Below are 1,181 nucleotides of genomic sequence, written 5' to 3'. Positions count from 1 at the left end.
GTACCATAACTTGAACTCAAAGACCTTCAGAATCCAATTACTCTTCTCCCTGGTTTCCTGATCCTTTCAGTACCTGTCGGAGGATTCTCCTTCAAGTGCCTTGGGTTCCTTCAGCCTTCGCTGCACCCTGAACCTTCTTCCATTACAATGGGTGTAGAGCCTTCAGCACCTTCAAAATGAAGTAACCCACCCAAATCTCTCGAGTCCCATAAATGTAGAAGCAATTGTGACTTCTGCAGCAGCAGCATTTTGCAAACAAAATGATGTTTCTAGGATCCAATGAACAGACAGCCCCTCATTGCCGTTGCCTACCAGAGATTACAGCAGACTGAGTGTTACCTGGGGGAAGCGGAATAATGTATGGGAAACAAAGGATGAAGAGAGAACATCTTTTTGGTTTCTGCCTTGCCAGGAAGCCTATTAGAATATGTCAGTTTTCCAACTGCTACATGTGAATTTAAATCAGTTGGGATAAACTTCCAAATAAGAGGTTAACTGTGACATAGGACGTCTTAGTTGCTTTTAATAGGGACATAGTTGACTTCCTATACAACATCTTCCTCTTTTTCCTCAAAAAACCCTAATTTTTTTCTATGAACCCACATTTCCTCCATCAGCTGACCACATCTGAAGCTATAGGGGCAAGTCTAATTGGTCTAAGAGTAATCCTCACCCTCCCCAGAGGCTCATTCAAGAATGGGCATAGAGGGGTGCCTGGGTGGCTCAGTCAGTTGAGCCTCTGACTTCAGCTCAGGTCATGATCTTGTAGTTCATGAATTCGAGCCCCACATTGGGCTCACTGTTGTCAGCCTGTCAGTGCAGACCCCACTTCAGATCCTCTGTCCCCCTCTCTGCCCCTTTCCTGCTTGTGCTCTCTCAAAAATAAATGAACAACAACAACAAAAAAAGAATGGGCGTAGAACCCAATCAGGTACAAAGAGAAATGAGGTTTTCAGAGGTAGCATCCCTAATGTCTAGATCACACCCAAATCTTCCTTCTTTCTCTTGGTATCCTTCCCATGTTCTGAACCCTTCTATTTCCATTTCCCTTTTGAGTCTGGTATTTCTGGCCGAAAAGACTAATGTTACATTGAACCAGGTCTCTGTGAAGTGACATAGCTTCCACCTCCATGTGTGAACACAGCACTCCACATTTATCATAGGCAACCTGGGGGGCCTGG

This window comes from Panthera tigris, chromosome A3, assembly GCF_018350195.1.
Source record: "Panthera tigris isolate Pti1 chromosome A3, P.tigris_Pti1_mat1.1, whole genome shotgun sequence".
Lineage (NCBI taxonomy): Eukaryota > Metazoa > Chordata > Mammalia > Carnivora > Felidae > Panthera > Panthera tigris.
This window is presented reverse-complemented; position numbering follows the sequence as displayed.